This window comes from Tupaia chinensis, unplaced genomic scaffold (assembly GCF_000334495.1).
Source record: "Tupaia chinensis unplaced genomic scaffold, TupChi_1.0 Scaffold000300_1, whole genome shotgun sequence".
NCBI lineage: Eukaryota > Metazoa > Chordata > Mammalia > Scandentia > Tupaiidae > Tupaia > Tupaia belangeri.
In genome coordinates this window covers 73441-80554 of record NW_006159790.1, presented here as the reverse complement: position 1 = coordinate 80554, position 7114 = coordinate 73441, and the positions used below count along the sequence as shown (strand labels likewise).

General features: G+C 38.0%; 1 pseudogene; it reads right to left on the bottom strand.

Moving 5' to 3' along the window:
* Positions 1 to 1286: 1286 nt before the first annotated feature.
* On the bottom strand, positions 1287 to 5224 carry LOC102487961 (olfactory receptor 7A10-like; annotated as a pseudogene).
* Between the last annotated feature and the right edge of the window lie 1890 nt (positions 5225 to 7114).

Here is a 7114-nt window from a genome sequence, read left to right as displayed (position 1 = left end):
TTTGGGCATGATCACACATGTGCCAGTGAATTTTTCAAGCCACCAGGTTTGGTACTTGAACTGAATGTGCAGTTGGCCTAGAGGGTTCTAGTCTCCTATACCACAACACTACTTGGCTGGCAATCCCTATAAGAGTCCAAATTTATGTTATGGTGAATAAGAAGATTTCATTATATCTGTAACAATGAAAAAAAAATTGTGAGTAGGGGAAACCAGTAGATGGTGTGCTAGTTAAGGAACTGGACTTCTGCATGGCCAACTGCAGTTCATGTCCCAGAGCTGGTGACTTGCTTTCTCATTTCCCCTCTCTCTCTGGTGAGTGCACATGCCCTACAGCAAATTTTAAAATAATAATAAATACAAATTTTTAAAGAAATTTATGATGATGTAATAAATGATAGCTCTTAACTTGGGGGGATATAGGTAAGACATTCCTAATTGCTTTGGCAAAGGTTTCATAAAGCCAGGAAGTGGAATGCTTATAGTTTTAAGAAACATACCTCTCCCTGTTGTTTTAAGAAGGGAATAACAATTTTATGGTGTGTATCAGAGGCTACCTCAAAGTAATGTTTTGAACACCCCAGAGTCCTCACTAGACTTAGAAGTAAGGTAATTCAAAGGTGGGCTAAGATGTTAATGAAGCAGGCCAGTAGGACTGCAGCCATTTTGAAATTGAGAGGCCTCTAACAAGAGCTATCTGACCAAGTGCTGAGTCATGGGAGATCTGTTTGAGGAATGGTCAGATCCTTTTTTATTCTAAGTTTTAGGGTTTTGCCATAGGGCATGTGCACTTGCTGGAGCGCTGGAGAGAAAGAGAGAGAGAGAGAGAAAGTGAAAGCCATTAGATCTGGGACTCGAACCATGATGGACAATGTGGGAGTCCAGCACCTTAACTAGCATGCCACATACTGACCCCTTATCTTATTTTATTTTTACATATTTTAAAATTTACATTTAAAAAGTGTAAATCTGTACAGTATACAATTTTTTATGAGCATGAATAAAGTGTATATTAATCCAGTCAAGGATATTATTATGTAGATAATTTTTCATTTTTGTGTAATTTGAGGACAGAGGTCTGATTGCTTTTTCTATTTCTCAAAATTCCTTCCAGAAGACCTGGGGTGTGTTATGCCCCCAAACATTAACAGATCATTTTGGGCCATTTGATAACAGGATTCTTCCTACATCCTGTCCCTGGCATAGTATCCTTGTGATGGGTGAGTCACACCCACAATCATTAACAGACCATTTGACTCATTGATATCTCTGTTACAGTGAACTCTTTACTGATCCTGAGCTGATGAGATTGCACGTATAAAAGAAATAATCTTAGAGTAAGAGTAAATGACTCCAGTGAGGAGGACCACCAGCCAGCAGCATAGCTGCAAAATAGGTCACCATGTCATTAAGAAAGGTATCAAAGCAGGCAAGATGAACCACCTGATTAAGTTCACAGAAACAGTGGGGGATTTCCACATGTGCACAGAAGGACAACCACAACACCATTAAGCTTTGTAACAAGGAATACAGGACACTCATGATCCAGAATGTCAGAATCAGCATTCTCTGCAGCCAGGGGTTCATGGTAACAGTGTAGTGCAGGGGGTGACAGATGGCCAGATACTGGTCATATACTATCATGGACAGGAGGAAGTCATCCAATGCTACAAAGACAGAAAAAGAACATCTGGGTGATGCAGCCTGCATAGGTGATGGCCTTAGTCTGTGTCTGGATGTTCACCAGCATCTTTGGGACAGTGGTGGAAGTGAAAAAGATGTCAGCAAAGACAGGTTGAAGAGGTAGAAGTACATGGGGGTGTGCAGGTGGGAGTCTGAGATGGTGGGCAGGATGAGCAGGCTTACACACATAGTGATCATGTACATGGAGAGAAAAAGCCCAAATATGAGGGGCTGTAATTCTGGTTCCTCTGAAAGTCCCAGAAGAAGAAATTCTGAAATTTGTGTATCATTTCCTGGTTCCATGGTGCCTACCTGAAAGGAGGAAAATGTGAGGGCTAAATTCACATGTGTAGGTATTACTCACATAGTTGAAATCCCGTAGTTAATATTTTGCAGTCACAAAGTTATTTTCTATATTTTTTTTGTGGATCTAATCTCCTTTAGGTTTTCTTAGTCTATCTCTGCTAGGACTTCTTATCTCATTTCTTTCTTCTTAAACATCGTGTATTCTGCAAGATTTTTAACTCATTTATTTATTAACAAAAAATAACAGTACATATTTATAGAGTAAAATGTGATGTTACAATGGGATCTTATTTTTGTTTGTTTGTTTTAGTTTTGCTATTGGGCACATGATCTGACCAGACTTAGAGACAGAGAGAGAGGGAAAGTGAGAAATCACCCTCCCCCAGGAGGAATGTCCATGCCATAATACTCTCTTCTCTCAGGGTGTTGGAGTGCATGTACATATGCCTGGTATTTGTTTCAAACTGCCAGATCTGGGACTTTAACAGGCAGTTGACCATGTGCGATGCAGCAGCCTTAACCACCATACCATAAGCTGACCCAATAACTGTATCTTTATATCTGTTGAAAAACAACTCTGGGGGTCCAGCAGGTGGCATTGTGGTTAAGGGCGCTGGACTCCTACATGGCCAAAAATAGTTCAAGTCTCAGACATGGTAGCTTGCTTACTCACTTTCTCTCTCTCTCTCTCTCTCTGTTACTCACTCTGTTCCTCTCTGATAAAATTAAAATAAATAAGTAAAAAGTGAAACAAAATAATTCTAAAAAAGAAAGAGAAAGAAAGAAAGAAAGAAAGAAAGAAAGAAAGAAAGAAAGAAAGAAAGAAAGAAAGAAAGAAGAAAGAAAGAAAGAAAGAAAGAAAGAAAGAAAGAAAGAAAGAAAGAAAGAAAGAAAGAAAGAAAACAACAACAACAAACAACTCTGGGGCCAGCAGGTGGCATGATGTTTAAAGTGTGGGACTCCTTCATGGCAGATTGCAGTTTGATTCCCAGACCTGGTGACTTGTTTTATCACTATCTCTCTCTCTCTCTGATTCTATGTGGTCAAGTTGAATAATAATAGATACTAAAATAAAATAAATAATAATTTTTTAAAAAGGAAGAAAACAACTCTGCTTCCCCCTTTTACCTATCCCCTGGCAACCACCATCCTGAGGTCTTCTGTGACTTTTACTGCTTCAGCTACCTTAGTTAAGTTGAATCACTCAGTATTTTATTTTAAAAGTATTCATTGAAGATCTTAATCAAGTTAAAAACTTTCAATAGTAAGCACAGCTGATATATACATATCTATGAATATATGTCTGACTTTAAGTGTAAATCTCAGTGAGTAAAGTGGAAATACTATAAAATAGCACCTTGCTGGGGCTAGATAGCTTACTGTAGTCATTAAATTGGTACTCATAGGTATTTTTAAATGTATTTTTTAATTTCAAGAAAAAACAGATTTTGTATTAATAGATCAAAATAAAAAAATGTTAAGAGAAATTTTCTTAGAAGTTAAAGCCGGGAAAAAGTTTAAGGTTCAGTTCAAATAGTAGATAGATGAACCTATCAACAGTTCAAGGGAAGACAAAAATTCTTAAGTATGAAAATCAAAGCATTGAAGAAAATCAGTAATGTTTTAGTCTAAAGTCAAAAAACTCTATTTCACTAGTTCAGATTCATGTAATTACTATCTCTTCTATTGAATTGGCAGTGTTAATGTGGTTTGATCTTTCCAGTCAAATCCTGGAAGTTAACATTCAAAATTATTATTGATATTTCTGAACTTGTCCCTACCATTAAATTGGGCTTTTTCCTCATTTCTTATTCTCTTTTTTCTGTTTGTATTTCATTTTCCTGGTATAGCACTCCCTTCAACACTTTTTGAAGAGCTTGTCTGGTGCTGGTAAATTCTTTCAGGTTTTGTTTACCTGAGAATATTTTTTTTTTTTGGAGAGGTTTTTGCTATAGGGCGCGTGCACTTGCCAGACAGACAGAGACAGACAGAGAGACAGAAAGCGAGAAATCACCCCCCAGGGGGGATGGCCACACTGCAATCTCTTCTCCTCCATTCTCCTCTCGGGATCTTGGGCATGCACGCACATGCACCCAGCATGAGTTTCAAGCTATCGGGTCCGGGATGTGAACCATGGTTGACTACATGGGAGTCCAACGACATAGCCATTACACTAACTGCTGGTCCCCTGAGAATGTTTTTATCTTTTCTTCCCACATGAAGGATAATCTTGCTGGGTATAGTACTCTTGGTTGAAATTGTTTTTTACTTAACACTTCGAATATATGCTCCCATTCTTTCCTTGGTTGCAGGTGTTCACATTCTCTGTGGAAGAAGAGGAGTTATTCTTTTCCCTTAAAGGAAAGATATTTTCTTGGTTTCTCTTATTTCTTATGCCTCTGCAGTGGTTTCTGGTCATTTTATGGATTATACTCTTTTTCCTAGTTTTTGGAGATAAATCTGAACTTTCAGAGGAATGCAGGAGGAGGTGACATGCAGTCTCTAAATAGCACCATTTTGCTCACTTTGCACACCTGATTCAATGAAAATTGAGGATTAATCTGATCCTGAAAGTATTCAGATATTTGGCTACTGAGCTTCTAGGCCTTGTGACAGCTGAGCAGAAAAGTGAGAAAGATAAAAAGGAAAAGAAAAGGAAAAAAAAGAGAAACACTCTGAACTCAAATATAGATGGTTGCTGATTGACATTTCCTATAGAGGTAGGGGGAAAGGTAAGAATTTAAAAGAATGGCAGGGAACTGAGAAGTTTAAAATTTATTTTTAATATTAAAAATAGAGAGAGAGAGGGACCATTAGTTGGCATAATGTCTATGTTGCTGAACTCCCATGTAGCCGACTGTGGTTCAAGTCCCGGACCCAGTGGCTTAAACTCACTCTGGGTTTATGTGCGTGTGTGCCCAAGATTCTAAGAGGAGAATGGAGGAGAAGGGATTGTGGCATGGCTACCCCCCTGGGGGGGATTTCTCGCTTTCTATCTCTCTGTCTCTGTCTTTCCGGTGAGCACACGTGCCCTATAGCAAAAACCTCTCAAAAAGAGAGAGAGAGAGAGAGAGAGAGAGAGAGAGAGCCTGAAAGAGAAGTAGAGAATAAGTAGGGTGCTCTAACCTGACTCCTTGGCCAGATCTGGGGGATGGGAAGGTGCAGTATGGGCAGAGGGTCTTTGGTGGTTTGTGATGGAGACACAGTTGTTGCTATCTTCCAAAACTGATGTCATTGTCCCTTCAACCAGGAGAGAACTGTGTTCAAATGCTGTAAAACCAAGCGTAATTCTACAATACTTGGCTTTATGACACTTGTGACAAAGCACTTGGGAGTTTTATACTCATCATGTTCATTAAGAATTGTCATTTCGGGGGTCACCAGGTGACATGGTGGTTTATATGCTGGGTTCCCATGTGATCAACCATGATCCAAGTCCCAGAGAGAGTAGCTTGAAAATCACACTTAGTGTGTGTGCATGTGTGCCCAAAATCACAATAGGAGTATGGAGGAGAAGAGATAACAGCATGGCCATCTGCCCCAGGATGATTTTTCAATTTCCCTCTCTCTGTGTCTCAGTTTCTCTCTTTCTACAGCAAGTACAAGCAACCAATCACAAAAAACTTAAATTAAAAAAAAAAAGAACTGCCATTTAATCTTTCATTTATGCAACATTGGGTAGTTAGAAGAGATATACATAGACTGCTTTATGTGCAATGGACTGAAGTTAGAAACTTACATGGTTTATTTCTTTTAATTTTTACACAATTCCAGTCTACTGAGACACACTATTAGCAAATTCACTCAATATTGCAGAAAACAGCCTCAGGATAGTTAAGACATGAACCAAGTCAGAACGGAGCTTTGATTGAAACTTCATCAAGATATTTGCAGTTTTAACCATGGGACAAAAGAAAAGGAAATATAAGTCCAAGAAAAAAAGTGAAAGATGTCAAAACTTCAATTTTAAAAGAAAAGATAGTTTGTGAAGTTTACCTTTTTGAAATTTTATTATTTTGATTTTGATGTTATTTTATTTACATTACATAACATTGCATGTTTCTACAACATTATATATTTCTACAACATACAATGTGGGTTCTCAAAGCATAACTGCATTCCATGTTTAGCAAGTCAAAGATACTTACTTTTCATTCCTGTGTCTTTAAAATTTTCTTTGTTCTTTTTCATTTATTACTTTTAATTAAGCTTTTTATTTGGGGACAATTATTGATTAATGTGCATTGGTAATAAATAATACAGAGAGACCCACATGTCTTTTACTAATTTTCCCCAGTGGAAACATCTTGCAAAACCATAGTACAATAGCATACTATGATATATAAGTTTATAAAACAGAACAGGGACCAGTAGATGGCATAATGGTTATGTCACTAGACTCCCATGTAGTCGACCATGGTTCAAGTCCTAGACCCAGTGGCTTAAAATTCAAACGGGGCACATGTGAGTGTGTTCACAAATTCCCAAGAAGAGAATGGAGGAGAAGGGATCATGGCATTGACACCCCCTTTGGGGGTGATTTCTTGCTTTCTGTCTATTTGCCTCTCTCTGTCTCTCCACAAGCACATACACACTATAACAAAAAATTCTCTTTAAAAAAAAAATCCAGGACAGTTCCTTTAAGATAGGATGGTTGGTTCTGCCTTCTTACAGCCATGTTCATCTCTCTCCATATCCAGTCATTGAACTCTAGTAACCACTAAAGTATTCACTATTGATACAATATTATCATTTCAAAATATTTTACAAAATATAAAAATATCTGCTAGGAAAACAGTACAGTAAATGATTCTAGGAGCTGTTTTTCGGGGTGACTATGATATGCATTGTGGACAATAAGCTAAACCAAATACAGGATATGAAAAATTAGACTAGGAATCTTTGGCTCAAAGATTTAAATATAAAGTGAAACTATAAAACCACTGGTAGAAAACTCTTGAAGACATTGAAATAGAGAAAAGATTTCTCAAGACCCATTAAAGCAAAGGCAAAAATAGGAACCAGCAGTTGGCATAATGGCTATGTTGCTGGACTCCCATGTAGTCAACTTCAGTTTGAGTCCTGGACCCGGTGGCTCAAACTCAAGCCAGGAGCTTGTGTGTGC